Below are 17,249 nucleotides of genomic sequence, written 5' to 3'. Positions count from 1 at the left end.
AGTCATCAAAAACCTCGAGATATTAATGTCTAGTTTCTATTATATGCTAATGAATGTCTTGTAAAATCTCAGGAACCAATGAAGCTCTTCTCCAATGACGTGTGAGATCTAATGGTCTCTATGAATTTTCTGCCATATCACTAAGTTCTGCTAAGTCTTTTACTCCACTAAGTTCTCATAAATCTATTGTTTTAGTTACAGACACTGCACCTTGTATCTCAGATAATAACCAATACTTATGACAATTACGTTTTTAGGACATCCTAGTACTCATTCTTTGAAAATTTTACTACAACAATGTAGGATTTCCTTAAGCAATAAAGACATTTATGCCTTTTGTACTGCATGTTGTATAGACCATCACCTAATCCTTCCATACTTGGTACAATTACTATATAACTTCTGTTGATGCCTTCTCAAGGTTCATCTAGATTTATTTGCTAAAATTCAAGTTACGTGCCTTTCTCATCTTTAAATAATTGAAGTCCATGGTTAAATTGGAGTTTGGTCACCCCTAAAGGATATTCAAAGTGAATGGGGTAGTGGATTTAGACCTTTCACCAAGTTTTGAATGACCTAGGAATCACTCATATAGTCATTTGTCCTCACATAGACTATCATAATAATGTTCTAGAGCGAAAACACTAACATATTGTTGAGTTAGGCCTCACTCTTCTTATTCAAGCATCCTTACAACTCACATACTAAGATTATGCCTTCATGACCTCTGTCTATCTCATTAAAACCCTCCATAATAATCATCTAAACTTTAATGTGTCATATACTTTTTTGTTTAATCACTCTCCTGATTATAATTTTTTTTAGAGTTTTTGATTGTGTTTGCTTTTTCACTATTAAGATCTTATAATACACACAGATTAAATTTTAGACTGTATGAGTGTCTCTTCTTTGGTTACTCTCTGTCTCACAAAGCTTATAGATATTTGTCTCATAATGGTCGACTATATATAAAAGAAGTCATTTTCAACGAGTTTAATCTTGAATCTTTTATTCAAATAATCTATTTTTTCAAAAAAAATCGCAAAATAACCCACATTTTAGATTATTTTCCAAACTACCTCGCTTTCAAAAAAAAATGTTAACACGTAGGTGACAGATGAACTGACGTCTACCCTTAAATTTAAAGAGGAGGCGCCAATTGAATTGGCTATAGCACATGGTGCTGCCAATGCAATTGACGCTTACGTGTAAAGAATGAAAGGAGGCACCAATTGGTCCGGTTCCTCTGTGTATTGTGTATTTTTTTTTTGTATAAATAGAGGTGTTGTGTGATTCATTTTTCACATCTCTTTTCATTATATTGCAAACATGGTTCGTCTTCGTCGTCCTTATGAAAAAGTGATTTATTCGAGAGACAAGCCTCCGATGGAGATGCTCTTCTAGAACATCTGTTGTTTTGAGAAACTACAAAGGAAGTTGATTCGTTGGTTAGACGAGAACATACTTGATGGCGAAAAAAAATTAGAAGTATTGAGAGACTCGGTGCCATACGTGGATGAGTGCAAGTTAAAAATGATAAGGATGCCAGGGAAGTGATGTTTGGACCAAATGATATCAGTTTGATTATTGTAATTAGTTAGAAATGTTGTTTTTAAATATTGTGGTTAATTATTTTTATCCGTTTTGATATCTGTTGTTTGTTTTGTTTATTCAGACCTGTTTGGTTTTAAGTGTGTTTAAGTTGGAGTGATGTTTGTTGTTAGCCTTGTTGTAACAAAAAATTATTAATATATCAAAATCAAATGTTACAAAAATTGAAAGGAGGTACTAAATTATGATGCAGAGGTTGCTCTAAGATTGAGACATTTTTTCTTATTGTGTCCAGGTTGACGACATATACTACATGATCTTATCATTCTATAAGTTGTATCCATTTTTGTTATAATACACGTACTGTCTAGCCGTCCTTTTTTCTTTCTTCGCAACTCATCGTTGTGCCAAACTATGTCCCATTGATATGGAGGTCAATATTCCTCCATTGCTAGCACTGAGAAGCTTTCGTTACAGACATTCCTGACAATAATGGCCTTGTAAACATCAGATAGATGACTATAAGCGTCTTGACGAGTATGTGCGCATGCCACAATGACATGGTAACAAGGTATACGAAAGGCCTGAGACTTACCACACTCGCACCAACTTCTGTTTGGTCTCACAACATAGGATAAATTTGGTCTCCCCTCATTATGGTCCATTGTTTCTTGTACACTGAAATTTTGCCTATGACGGTCAAAGATTATAACTGTGTGTAATAGCTTTGATAGTTTCCTCTTTCATCATTTTCATACAACATTCACTAAATAATTGACCTGACATTAACACTGCACCCCATCTTCCGCCTCTGGTTGCGAAAGTCGATGCCAACCTAAAATAGGTTGTTCTCACCAATGCAGTTATTGATAGATTTTTAATACCTTTGAAGATGCCATTCATGCATTCCACAAGGTTTGTTGTCATGTGGCCCCATCGACATCCTTTGTTAAATTCCATTGTCCGTTACTTAGTACCCCCTACCCATCAAAATTTTTGGCCCATAAATAGACAAACCTACGACCTTAACATGCCAAACACTCAACCACAATACCAATAGCATACCCCATACAACCACCAACAAATAGATCATCATCAAGACACCTAACACGCTATACACCAAACACATCACCATACCATAACCGCCTTAGCCAAAACACTCAGCGATCATTTAACACCAACCGTCCCTCCTCCTACAATAACCAAGTAGGCCAAACATCACAAAACGAACACATGCAACAACCATATGGCTATCAAATACCACACCAATCATTTCAACCATTCCTCGACGCATCATTCACACCAATTTCACCCTTCAATGGTCCTGATCGCCCTCCAATAACTCAAACACAACCCAACTACTCTAGCATGGGTCATGAACTCAGTGTTGGTGTAAGCCCTAGAGGCCAATACTTTTGGTACTTGTATCGAATTATTTATTAATAATAAAAGGCATTTTCTTTATTATGGTTGATTAATAAAGTCCCTAGAATAGATAGTCCGTTTAATGTATTAAGTGTGACTTAATCATGAGAACACATTAAACATAAGGGCACTGTTCTTAAAGTATCCGTAGTCGAGCTTTAATGTGAAGTGGGATAACATTAAAGCATTAAGACTATTATGTTTGTAGACTGATGATCACATCTCATGGATCATGGATAAAGAGTTATCAAGTCTTAAACATAGGTATGAATATTAGGAGTAATATTTATACCGGATTGACCCGCTATGAGAATACTATATAGAAAGTTATGCAAAGTGTTATAAGTTATTCTCATGGTGATAATAGTGTATACCACTCTTCGACCTGAAACCACTATGGATCCTAGATGTAGAGTCGAGTGCTTTATTGCTGATCCAACATTGTCCGTAACTGGATAACCATAAAGACAGTTGATGGGTACTCCACGAAGCATGCTGAGGGACATGAGTGTCCTGGATGGAATTTGCCAATCCTGCGTAACAGGATAAATGTCTATGGGCCCAATATTGAACTGGACAAGGGTGACACGGTCTATACCTTGTGTTCAATATAGACATAAGGGCAAAGGGGTAATTATACACATAATTATTATCACAAGAGGTTTTGTCAGATCACATGACATTTTCGTGACTTGGATAGCAGTGATGTGTTGCTAGATACCGCTCACTATTTATTATGTTAAATGCGTGATTTAATATAATTGCCAACGCCGCGAAAACCTATAGGGTCACACACAAAGGACGGATTGATGAGAGATAGAATAATTAAGGAACATCGTAAGGTACGGTGTACTTAAGTGGAATACGAAATATGGTAAGGTACCAAATACTTAAGTGATTTTGGCATTTTATGAGATATGGGCCAAAATGCACTTAAGTGGGCTTTTTAGCTTGAAGCCCACACAAGTGGTTCTATAAATAGAACCCCTTGGGTAGAAGCATTGTCACTCCAGTAACTCACTGAGACAGACAACACAACTGAAGAGTTGGAATTTCGTATATCTCTCTCACTCAAAGCCTTCATTCATAACAGCTAGCACTGCGATTGAAGGAATCCGTTCGTGTGGACTGAGTAGAGACGTTGTCATCGTTCAACGTTCGTGATCGCCCCGTGGATCTGTATCAAAGGTTTTGATCATTACCAGAGATCTGCACCAAAGGTTTGAATCGCCACAAGAGGTAACGATTCTATCACTGATCATGCACATTCGTAAGGATCACTAAATGGAGAAAATTTTAAATTCCGCTGCGCCTTGGATGGCAATTCTCCTTCAGTGGTATCAGAGCCACTTACGAAACCATGAATCTGATATTTGTTTTTGTTCTGTAATAATATGATTAAAGACAGAATGAATCAAAGGTTAAATTGAGATCGATCAAGTTACATATATGTGATATATGTAATCCTGATGCAAAATACATTATATATGGTATAGTGTTCTCGTTTCGTTCATTCAAACCCTCAATGATTGTTTTCCTTTGAACGATCAATGGTCGTTTGCTTCTTGATCCGACATTAGTATGGTGAAGCAATGACGTGTTGATCAATCATACTGAATTAACAATCGAGATGTGTTTGACGGTCTGAAATTGGTGCATCAGGGTTAGTGACGGCACAAGGGTTGTGTTGTCAGAGCGTTATGCGATTGGGGTTTGAACGCACAAGAGTTGTGCTTCCTAAACACTTTTTGGAACAGTGTTAACCGGTTAACGCGTATGGTTAACCGGTTAACGCAATGCGAAATAAATTTTTTGAGTTTTTTTTAACAGTGTTAACCGGTTAACGCATATGGTTAACCGGTTAACGCAAGGCGGAAAACAGTTTTCCAAGACATTTTCAAACAGTGTTAACCGGTTAACGCATTTGGTTAACCGGTTAACGCAAGGCAGAAAACAATTTTTTTTTAGATTTCAAAACAGTGTTAACCGGTTAACGCAAGGAAATTTTCACCCGTTCGGCTAACTCAGTGCTTTAAAAGTGTCAAGTGTTGATACGAAAAGCGACATCGATTTTAAATGAATTGTTCATTAAAATGTGATGATCGGTCGTCGAAATTTAAATTTGATTTTAATTAATTAAAGGAATTAATAATAATAATAATAATAAAGTGTTTATTATTGTCTTGTGGTGATCGGTTATGGCCTTAGTTTTCCTTTGTTTTGTTTTTGGGTTTTTAAAATACGACCTGCGTGTCGTGCCTCTCTCTTAATCTCCCAAATGTAACTTTTTTTCTCATCTCACTCCCTCGTATGTAAAACGAGTTTCTTTCATGTAATGTAATGATATGAAGAAAGCAAAGAAGTCAGTGCCAAAGGAGGACAACCTTGAAGATCTTGCTTGGAGAAGCTTAGATCGTTGTAGGTTAGCTTAGGTTCTCTCATTGGCTTGGGAGAACAATTGCGCTAGGGGTCATAACTGTTTCATTTTGTTTGTATGTATGTTGATGCATGTGAGAGACGGTTTATATGATAAACAAGCCGGTGAGATCAGAAAAATTGCAATTCCCTCAAAATAAATATTAAGTTTATGCTTTCCAAGTTTTAACACTCATCAAGACTAGTAATGGATAATGTAGGTTTCGCCTACGCGAGGTGCATGATCTATATATTAGTAAGGTGCGATGGGATAATTGTAATATCCAACTATTAAAATAATGGGTCAAACTTAACTAAACAAATTATAATAAGATTATATATATGTTTAGAAGCAAGAGTTGGGAATAATCCATATGATGGATTAGAATAAGGAGTTATTCACCCAACTGAAATTTTCGAGAGTTGTATGAGATACAATTGGAAGGAGTTCCTACCTAAAATAACCTAGTTTTGTGTAATCCGCCTACGCGGACTTAGAACGAAGTGAAATATGGATCTCGACCCACTAGAAAATCTTCCAACGGGATTTTCCGAATCAAATGATGAGGGTCATTTGTTTTGAATAAAATAGTGGGAGCATATTTAATTAAAGGCCTAATTGAATATGTCAATGATACTTATATTTTCATTAATCCTTATGTAGATTACCATGACAGCAAACACCTCTAACAACATCCTGCGATCAATCCTTGATAAGGAAAAATTGTCTGGGACAAATTTTCTGGATTGGCACCGAAACCTGAGGATTGTCCTCAAACATGATAAAAAGCTGTATGTCTTGGAGACACCTGTTCCTGAAGAGGAACCTCCTAGTTCTGCACCTAAGGCAGAAAGAGATGCTTATAAGAAGCATGTCGATGATGCCAATGAAACTGCTTGTCTCATGTTGGCTACCATGAACTAAGAATTGCAAAAGCAACATGAGAACATGTCAGCGTTCGATATGATCGAACACCTGAAGTTGCTCTATCAAGAGCAAGCAAGGCATGAGAGGTTTGAAGTTTCAAAACCCCTTTTTCAAAGCAAGTTAGCTGAGGGAGCCCCTGTAGGTCCCCATGTACTCAAGATGATTGGGTATGTGGAAAACCTTGAGAGATTGGGTTTTCCCCTCGAAAAGGAACTTGCAACTGATTTGATCTTGTAACCGTTGCCAGATAGTTTCAGTCAATTTGTCCTAAATTTCAATATGATTGATATGGACAAATCTCTTCCTGAACTGCTCGCCATGTTGAGAACTGCCGAGCAGAATCTGAAGTCAAAAGGGAAGTCCATTCTGATGATCGGAAATGGAAAGAGACAGAACAAAAGGCCCACTAAACAGAGTGATAAGGGGAAAGGCAAGGAAGTTGCCAATCCCAGACCCATTGCTGCTTTGAAGCCTAGTGGAGGCATAGCAAAAGAAGGCACATGCTTCCATTGCGGTAAGGCCGGACACTGGAAGAGGAACTGCCCAAAGTACCTGGAAGATAAGAAGAATGGAGTAGAGACTTCAACTTCAGGTATTTTTGTTATTAATTTATCTACTTCTGCATCATGGGTATTAGATACTGGATGCAGTTCTCACATTTGTACAAATGTGCAGGAACTAAAAAGGAGTAGAGATTTGGCAAAAGGTGAAGTCGACCTACGAGTTGGCTATGGAGCAAAGGTTGCTGCTTTAGCCGTAGGAACTTTTGTATTGACTTTACCTAGTGGTTTAATAATTCAGTTAGAGAACTGTTATTATGTACCTGCAATTAGCAGGAATATTATTTCCATTGCTTGTTTGGACAAGTTTGGTTTTTCATTTATAATAAAGAACAATTGTTGCTCAATTTATTTGAATGATATATTCTATGCTACTGCACAAATGAACAATGGATTATATGTCCTTGATCTTGAAATGCCTATTAATAACATTAATACAAAAGGGGTGAAACCTAACGAGTTAAAACCAACTAGGTAAGAATATTAAAACTCTTCGATCAGATCGAAGTGATGAGTATTTAATCCTAGAGTTTGATGACCATCTGAAAGAGTGTGGGATCCTATCCCAACTTACTCCTCCTGGAACATCCCAATGGAAGGGTGTATTTGAGAGAAGAAATCGAACCCTGTTGGACATGGTCCGATCCATGATGAGTCACACCAATCTTCCAAACTCCTTTTGAGGACATACACCATTGACATCAGCTTACACACTTAACCGTGTTCCATCCAAAAGGTTGAAAAGACACCATATGAGATATGGAGTGGTAAGAGACCACATATGTCTTACATGGAGATTTGGGGTTGCGAAGTTTATGTGAAACGACAAATTTCAACTAAGCTTAAGCCCAAATCTGACCAATGCTTATTTATGGGGGTATCCTAAAGAAACAAGAGGATATTACTTCTAAAATCCTTCGGAGGGCAAAGTGTTTGTCGCTCGAACTGGAGTTTTCCTAGAAAAGGATTTTAATTCCAAAGGAACCAGTGGGAGGAAAGTAGAGCTTGAAGAAATTCAAGAATCACAAAGCATCGATACACCTATGGAGGAATTAGAGCAGGAAACACAAGTAGTTGTGTAAGAGCAACCTGCTCAAGTAGAATAAGACCAGCGTAGGTCAGGCAGGATACGTCACCTACCTGAGATATATGGATATCTGATCAAGGTGATGTATTACTCATGGATCAAGATGAGCCTGTGACCTACTCATGGAATCTTCGCCTTGATGAAACAGTAAAACTGTATGGATTCATCAAGAACAAAGATGAGCCTTGTGTCTACAAGAAGGTTAGTGGGAGCATGATCGTATTCCTGGTATTATATGTAGATGACATATTACTCATTGGAATCGATATCCCTACCCTGCAACAAGTAAAGTCTTGGTTGGGGAAATGCTTTTCTATGAAGGACCTGGGTGAAGCAGCCTATCAGAATCTATAGAGATAGATCATGAAATGCTTAGCCTAAGTCAGAGTACATAGACAAAGTGCTGAGACGCTTTAATATGAATGATTCCAATCTGGTTATGTGTTTTGCTTAAATGGTGGCACTGTGAGCTTGAAAAGTTCAACGCAAGATGCAGTTGTTGATTCTACAACTGAGGCCGAGTATATTGCTGCCTTAAGTGCAGCAAAGGAAGCTGTTTGGATCAATAAACTTGGCATAGTCCCTAGCATTGTGGATCCCATTGGTCTCTATTATGATAACAATGGTGTTATCACACAAGCTAAGGAGCCTAGATCTCACCAACGATCCAAACACATACTTAGGCGTTGTGCGAAAATATGTAAAGTACCTACACTTGACAATGTTGCTGACCCACTGACAAAGCCTCTTGCGCAGCAGAAGCATGATGGCCATACTAGATCAATGGGCATACGGGGTATGCCTGATTGGCTCTAGTGCTAGTGGGAGATTGTTGGTGTAAGCCCTAGAGGCCAATACTTTTGGTACTTGTATCGAATTATTTATTAATAATAAAAGGCATTTTCTTTATTATGGTTGATTAATAAAGTCCCTAGAATAGATAGTCCGTTTAATGTATTAAGTGTGACTTAATCATGAGAAAACACTAAACATAAGGGCACTGTTTTTAAAGTATCCGTAGTCGAGCTTTAATGTGAAGTGGGATAACATTAAAGCATTAAGACTATTATGTTTGTAGACTGATGATCACATCTCATGGATCATGGATAAAGAGTTATCAAGTCTTAAACATAGGTATGAATATTAGGAGTAATATTTATACCGGATTGACCCGCTATGAGAATACTATATAGAAAGTTATGCAAAGTGTCATAAGTTATTCTCATGGTGATAATAATGTATACCACTCTTCGACCTGAAACCACTATGGATCCTAGATGTAGAGTCAAGTGCTTTATTGCTGATCCAACATTGTCCGTAACTGGATAACCATAAAGACAATTGATGGGTACTCCACGAAGCATGCTAAGGGACATGAGTGTCCTAGATGGAATTTGCCAATCCTGCGTAACAGGATAAATGTCTATGGGCCCAATATTGAACTGGACAAGGGTGACACGGTCTATACCTTGTGTTCAATATAGACATAAGGGCAAAGGGGTAATTATACACATAATTATTATCACATGAGGTTTTGTCAGATCACATGATATTTTCGTGACTTGGGTAGCAGTGATGTGTTGCTAGATACCGCTCACTATTTATTATGTTAAATGCGTGATTTAATATAATTGCCAACGCCGCGAAAACCTATAGGGTCACACACAAAGGACGGATTGATGAGAGATAGAATAATTAAGGAACATCGTAAGGTACGGTGTACTTAAGTGGAATACGAAATATGGTAAGGTACCAAATACTTAAGTGATTTTGGCATTTTATGAGATATGGGCCAAAATGCACTTAAGTGGGCTTTTTAGCTTGAAGCCCACACAAGTGGTTCTATAAATAGAACCCCTTGGGTAGAAGCATTGTCACTCCAGTAACTCACTGAGACAGACAACACAACTGAAGAGTTGGAATTTCGTATCTCTCTCTCACTCAAAGCCTTCATTCATAACAGCTAGCACTGCGATTGAAGGAATCCGTTCGTGTGGACTGAGTAGAGACGTTGTCATCGTTCAACGTTCGTGATCGCCCCGTGGATCTGTATCAAAGGTTTTGATCATTACCAGAGATCTGCACCAAAGGTTTGAATCGCCACAAGAGATAACGATTCTATCACTGATCATGCCCATTCGTAAGGATCACTAAATGGAGAAAATTTTAAATTCCGCTGCGCCTTGGATGGCAATTCTCCTTCACTCAGCTATGGTGGTAGCGCTTCATTGCATACACAGGTCTACGCGAATTTGTTTGAATATCTTAGGGAATCTCCTGCAGGTGGTTGTGATGTTCCTGGGCCTTCAAATACTCAAACACTTGGGGTGAATCATCAACGTAGGTTAGGGCCACGCGTTTGGGTAGCTAGGGGATGTGGTAGCAGAGGTCGGTTATGTCATCCCGGTCAACGACATCAGTCTTTTTGATATTCGTATGTAAATGCATATTAATATTAATACCAATTGGTCTGATTTTGACTTTTATATAAAATGTACATTATTTAAAAAAAAACATAACACACATAGGTTCCAGACCAATTGGCGCATCCTCTTAAACCTAACACATAGGCGCCAATTGGATTGACAACACTAGGTGCATAAGCCAAACCAATTGGTGCGACCTCTTTAACTTAGAGAGAAAACGCTAATTCATCTGGCACCCGTTCTTCAAAGTGGGTTATTTTGGAAAGTTATCTAAAATATGGGTTATTTTGGGATTTATTTTGAAAAAATGGGTTTGTCATACCCCAAAATTTGCCCGTTAATCTTGCAAGGCATTTTTCAAGGCACTCCAACTCGTGTTTCAAGACACTGATCTTAAAAGAACAAAGACCCAGCTCACAGGTGGCCAAACCCAGAAAATGGCTCAAACTGGCATGCTCGCTAGGCGAGCAAATCCTTCGCCTAGCGAACCCTTCGCTGCACCCCTCGCCTAGCGAAGCTTGCGAACACCAGAAATTCTAGGCCTCATTCTGAGCCCATTAGGTTACAAGAAATTATTATAAATAGCAGAGCTTCATTCAGAAAAAGGGGACGAAGACAGAGGAGACAGACAGGAACCCTCGCATAGACAACAAACCCTGGAGGCTAACCCAGAGAATTCAGAGCAACCCTAAAGGAAACCCTGAGGGAAACTCATCTGCACAAAGGTTACCTCCGCCCAGCTCAATCCGGCGCCAACCCTAAGAGCGACTTGTCAATTCAAGGTTGCAATTCAATTGCCAACAGGGTGTGAAGCTTGCTGAAATCGTACTGTTCTTAAATTCAAAACCCGCAGCCGTTCGCTAGCACATCGCTAAGCGAACCTGTAGCGAATTTTCACTAAGCCCTCGCCAGGCGAGGCAGCAGCGAACATGACAGTCGCTGATTTTTCTATTCTGATCTTTGCTCATCTGACATGTTTTATCATAGCCATGCATTGTTTACCTGACCCTATTACTGTTGTGATTCCTTTTGTTTGGTGCAATTCTCGATTGCACCCTGATTTGGTATTCTGACCTGTTTGCTGAATTTTGTAAGGGTTCACATCCTCCCGGATAAGGTGGCTTGCTAGGTATCCCACTTTATTTGTGGGATACCCTTGTGGAGATTCATCCTAATTACTTAATTGATTTTAATGCGGAGATTCATCCTAATTACTTAATTGATTTTAATGTGGAGATTCATCCTAATTACCTAATTGATTATAATATGGAGATTCATCCTAATTACCTAATTGATTATAAAATGTTGCCTTTGAATATGTGATCTTGGACCTCTCTTTGTTGCCTTACGGTATTACGGTATTACGGTCATGTCCCGCGAATGTGGGGATACACTTAGCAAAGACCCTTCGGTTAAATCATCATGTCCCTATAAGATAAATCATAGTCCCTCGGATGTTGCCTTCGAATATATGATTTTGTCCCTCGATGACCCTTCGCTGTAGCCTACGGTTAAATGATGATCGTCCCTTCGAATGCTAAAGTATCCTTACAAATGTTGCCTTCAATGACCAATCGATGACCCTACGACGTCCCTTACATCCAAAGGGATAAGACTACTTACTTCTCAATAGTAAGGACAGTTTTACCCTCATAAGGATAGGAAATGCCCATAAAGACCTTGGGTAGGTATAACTCTTAAATGCTTACTCACAACTTAAAATACTTTTCACACCTCACACCTTTCAAAACATCTTTTAGAAAATCACCACTTGGTATACATTCATACTAGAATCATTACCGAGTTATATTTTTCTAAACAACTTTCAAAACTAAACGAGATAACCACTTTGTATACATTCATACACGAATTATTACAAAGTTAAATTCTCCTTTCAAAACATTTTCTAAACATTTCTCAAACACTTTTTCAAACAATAAAAACATAAGTGATTAAGCAATTAAGAGCCCATGGATAACCATGGATACGAAGGGTGCTAACACCTTCCCTTTGTATAATGTACCTCCCGAACCCAAAATCTAATCAAGGTCTTTCCTGTTCTTTTCCACCTTTCCTTATGGGATAAAAGAAAAGTCGGTGGCGACTCTTGCTATCCGCGACATTTGCTTTCCAAAGCAAAACACACGAAGTCAGTTCACCGTATGACAGAACTGGCGACTCTGCTGGGGAAATTAAAAAGAGAGGTTACCTTAAAAAACAAGATCACTTATGTATTCGAATTGTCTGATTTACTTTTAAGGGATTATTTGGGTATTTTTTGCTTGAGTGAAAGATCCTACACCCGGATCTAGTGTACCTTAGGTAAGTAGCAAGAGATCATCGCGACTATCCGACGTATACTGGAATGGTTAAAATGATGGCTACGGTTAATGTGACACTTTGGATGTCCTGATGTTCCTCATGTTTACTTGAGGAAAAATTTGGCGTCCGCGTGGTGTCATCAAAGCGTTAACCAGACCTTTAGAACCCTAATTGACTCATCCTAGCCATTAGAAAGTAGTGAGATAACTGACTTCGGTTCCGACTGGGGTTGGTTGAGACTCGATACTACACTCTTTGAGATTGGACTTTAGGGAAGCTTTGGTCAACTACTTGGTGTTGCACTGGAGTGGACTTAAGGAAAGGTCAATGATTTGAGATCCTTCTAGAACCCGGTTACTATTCTAGGACAGGTTGAACCAACCAAACTTCAGTGGGGAGGGTACTTACCTATGGAACTCATGCAGGCCTTAAAACCTAGGAATGATTGTTGTGTGACTTGTTTGTGCTTGTTACTTATTTAACATCATAACATCATAACATCATGACATTGTACTAACCATTTCTAGGACTTAGGGATTTAACGTTGCTCTGTTTTGTAAGGCTATGGCTCCCAGGAAGACCATCCGGATCAATTTTGTAGCCATCTCTTCTCAACTCAAGGATTTAGTGTCAGAACTTCCCGATCATGCTCAGTTCATCAAGAAACATGGTTCTCTCCTTAATTTGGTTACCACTGGTTTCAAAGAAGATATGATGAGAGTCTTATTCCAGTTCTTCGATCCTAAACATCATTGCTTCACATTCCCAGATTATCAGTTGGTACCCACATTAGAAGAATTTTCCAGGCTGCTTGGGATACCTATTCTTGATCAAACACCTTTCAGTGGTTTAGAAAAGATTCCGAAGTCTGAAGAAATTGCCGCAGTTTTACACATGACAAAGACCGACATTGAAACTAATTGGGTAACAAGAAGTGGAGTTAAGGGTTTACTTGCCAAATTTCTGATAAATAAAGCCCGAGAATTCTTAACAGTTATGGATGTCCATGCTTTTGAAGAGGTTCTAGCATTACTAATCTATGGTTTGGTGTTATTTCCTAATCCGGATCAATTCATAGACATGAATGCTATTAAGATATTTCTCACTCATAACCCTGTGCCCACCTTGCTTGGAGACATTTTGCATTCCCTTCACACTCGTGCTATGAAAAGGCAAGGGACTCTCATGTGCTGCATACCTTTATTATCTAGGTGGTTTATTTCGCACCTTCCTCAATCAGTCTTGAAGAATGAGCAGAATTTGAAATGGTCTCAAAGGATAATGTCGCTCTCCCATTCAGACATCCGTTGGTGTCCTCATCCCAAAGAAAACGTTATCATCGTCGACCGTTGTGGAGAATTCTCTAATGTACCACTCATGGGGATAAGAGGAGGTATTACTTATAATCCTGCTTTAGCCCTACGTCAGTTTGGTTGTGCTCGAAGAGATGGTCCACATGAAATAATTATCCAAGGCACTGTGTTTGACTATGACAACGACTCTCAAGGTCTCCGTCAAAGATTTGTACGAGCTTGGGGCATGGTGAAAAGAAGTACTTTGGGACAGAAAAACTCTATTCCTATGGAACCTTATCTCAGATGGGTACGCGCCAGAGCTCGTGAACTTGTCATGCCATATCTTGCAGTCAGACCGCTGATTGATGAACCAGAAGTTGAAAGAGGTACTCCTCAGATCGTTCCTTATCCAGATATGCCTACCAATGTTGAAGAATTGAAGAGATCCTGGATCCAGTTGAGAGAGGAAAGGGATACTTTTGAAGCCCAGTTCTGTGCTGAAAGGAAGAAAGTGTTAGAGCTCACCAGCCAGCTTAATGAGGAACGAAGACTCAATGCATATCTTCGCCCAAAAAGAAGCCGTCCCTGGGAGACTTGAGCTTTTATTGCATTTTATTATTTGTTGTAATGAATATTGATTAAAAATTATTAATAAAAGTTCCCTTTTTTGGTGGTTTACACAAAGTTAAATTCCAAAAGTCCTTGAAAACATTTCATACATTGCATAGCATAACATAACATTGCATAACAGGTATTCTAAAGGATCAATATTCTCACGGTCTTCCTATTGCAAACAGAAAAATGGCCCTCGAACAAACTGTCAAAGATCTCCAGGCTCAAAATGCTCAATTCCAGGAGATGATCTTGAGCTTATCCAAGGGGCAGGAGGAACTGAAGGCTCTCTTGCTTGAGAAGAAGAAAGACAAGAAACCCGTGAGTTACATTAACCCGGGAAGAAGGCTTAAAGGACAGGCTGCAGGAGTCAAGATTAGACTTCCGAAGGATCAAGAAGAGGAGACAGAAAATGATTTGGAAGATGAGAATGCTGATCCTCTCAACCATGAGGACGACGATGAAGATTATGAAAATGAACAGTACTCTCCAAAAGATGATAAGTACAAGTTGCTGGAAGAACGTATGCTAGCTATGGAGGGTCAGAAGGCGCCCGGCCTAGATTTCGAAAGCTTGGGGTTGGTCTCTGATGTGGTCATTCCTCGCAAATTCAAGATCCCCGCTTTCACCAAGTATGATGGTGCGTCTTGTCCTCAGATGCATCTGAGAGCTTATGTGAGAAAGATTCAGCCGTATACCACTGATAGGAAACTATGGATCCATTTCTTCCAAGAGAGTCTGTCTGGCACACAGTTGGAGTGGTATTATCAGCTTGAGAGCTCTAACATCCACACCTGGACTGATTTAGCGACAACCTTCTACAAGCATTACCAGTATAATTCTGAATTGGCGGCTACTCGGCTACAGTTGCAGAGTATGACCATGGGCTCTAAAGAAAGCTTCAAAGAATATGCTCAAAAATGGAGAGATTTGGCTGGCAGAGTCAAACCCCCTATGACCGATCGAGAATTAGTGGACATGTTCATGGGTACACTGACTGGCCCATTCTACAGCCATCTACTGGGAAGTTCTTCATCGGGTTTCACTGACCTTATATTGACGGGTGAACGGGTTGAAAGTGGTATTCGAAGTGGAAAGATACAGGCAGCTACCTCTGCAAGCACCAGAAAGCCCCATCAGGGAAAGAATGAGTCAAATGCTGTGTATGGCGAAAGTGGTCATAACAAGAAAAGCCGTGACCATACCATCGGAGCAGTTACAATTGCAGCCCCGCCAGCTCAAAACTTCCAGCACCGACAAGACAGGCCAAGAAGGCAGTTTACCAAGATCAATATGACTTTAGCACAAGCACTGCAGGGTATGCTAAAGGCAAATTTAATTACCCTCAGAGGCCCTCCTGCAAATCTCAACACTACTTCTCCTCGTTATAATCCCAATGCCAGGTGTGCATATCACTCCGATAGCCCCGGGCATGATACAAACGATTGCTGGTTGTTGAAGAATAAGATTCAGGATATGATCGACGCTGGAGAAATTGAATTTGACCCTCCAGAGACTCCCAATGTCATCACTGCACCTATTGTAACACCTCAAAATTTGCTCTCTTCTCTTGGGACTAGCTTAACATATTGCATTGCATTTTCTAGGTCATTAGGCATTGCATATTTGCATATCATGTGGCAATAAGCAAGTCGTCCTCCTAGGTCTTGATCAGAAGATAAAAAGGTTGAGATTCAAGCCTGAGGGTTTATGGAGTGATCACTAATCATCTGAGGGTGTGTGATTCAAATTAGGGTTTCTTGATTCTTCAAAGGGGTTGAGCTTTATCTTGGTTGAAATGATACATCATCATCATCATGGTTTCATCATCACCAAGAGATTGATCAGATACCTTGAGATTAGGGTTTTGACCTCTGGTCAACCCTAATCAGTTGTATTGGGCCAATCAGGGCTTGGCAAGGAGATGAGGTTTTCAATGGATATGGGGATCATCATATGATTATATTGAGCTTATGGAAGCTAGGGTTTCATCATTGAGCCATTTCATCAGAAGTTTGAAGCTCAAGTTCATCAGTCAAGCTGAAATTCATCTATCAGTCAGAAAAGTCAACTGTGGTCAACTGTGCCTGAAATGATGGATTTGGAGGTGGGAGAGAGTTAGAGATACTTCATTCATGTCTAAACAAGTTTCATTTGATATTTCAAACATCAAGAATGAAGAAAATAAAGTCAGATGGAAACTTTCCAAAAATAGAAAGTGACCTGTAATTGAAAACTACCAAAAATGGAAAGTTTTTCTCCTCAAAATTACATGTCGAAAAATGCTTCAAATGAAAATTTGTTCAACATGAACGTTGTAGATCTTGCTCTCACCTTTCCAAAAAGTCCAAGAACATGAATTTCTCATTTGTGGTTGGCAAGTTATGGATTAATCATTGTCCAAAAAAGTTGAATTTCAAAGTGGCATAACTTTTGATTCATAAGGCCAAATTGAGTGAGGTTTCTTTAAGCAAACTCCATTTGACATGTACTATCATGATCCATCATTACATTTCATGAAAACTCATCACATAAAAAGACCATTTTTCAAGTGGACTTAATTTTAAAAAGTGGAGGGAAAAAGTGATTTTGTAAAATATTCATTATTTTCACTCCATTCCTTTTGCA

This window comes from Lathyrus oleraceus, chromosome 6 (genome assembly GCF_024323335.1).
Source record: "Lathyrus oleraceus cultivar Zhongwan6 chromosome 6, CAAS_Psat_ZW6_1.0, whole genome shotgun sequence".
NCBI classification, from domain to species: domain Eukaryota; kingdom Viridiplantae; phylum Streptophyta; class Magnoliopsida; order Fabales; family Fabaceae; genus Lathyrus; species Lathyrus oleraceus.
Note: the sequence above shows the minus strand (reverse complement) of the source record.